We start from the raw sequence: 652 nt of genomic DNA, 5'->3' as shown, positions 1-652 counted from the left end.
CTCTGTTGATCCTTCCATGAAAGATTTGGATGATTTCTCCATGAAGGATTATAGGTGTTTCCATAGGGTTCTCCTATATAATTCACCTCTTCCATTGAAGGGTTCTCAGGATCATAAGCTTCTTCTTCAGATGAAGCGTCCTTAGTACTGCCTCATGCATTTTGCATTCCAGACAGACTTTGAGAAATCATATTGACTGGCTGAGTCAATATTTTGTTCTGAGCCAATATGGCATTCAGAGTATCAATCTCAAGAACTCCTTTCTTCTGATTAGCCCCATTATTCACAGGATTCCTTTCAGAAGTGTACATGAATTGGTTATTTGCAACCATTTCAATTAGTTCTTGAGCTTCTGTAGGTGTCTTCTTCAGATGAAGAGATCCTCCAGCAGAGCTATCCAAAGATATCTTGGACAGTTCAGACAGACCATCATAGAAAATACCTATGAAGCTCCATTCAGAAAGCATGTCAGAGGGACACTTTCTGATTAATTGTTCGTATCTCTCCCAAGCTTCATATAGGGATTCTCCTTCCTTCTGTTTGAAGGTTTGGACTTCCACTCTAAGCTTAATCAATTTTTGAGGTGGAAAGAACTTTGCCAAGAAGGCATTGACTAGCTTTTCCCAAGAGTTCAGGCTTTCTTTAGGTTGTG

Source organism: Arachis duranensis, chromosome 7, assembly GCF_000817695.3.
Source record: "Arachis duranensis cultivar V14167 chromosome 7, aradu.V14167.gnm2.J7QH, whole genome shotgun sequence".
In the NCBI taxonomy this organism is placed as follows: Eukaryota; Viridiplantae; Streptophyta; class Magnoliopsida; order Fabales; family Fabaceae; genus Arachis; species Arachis duranensis.
The sequence above is the reverse complement of the archived record's forward strand: the minus strand, read 5'-3'. Positions refer to the sequence as shown.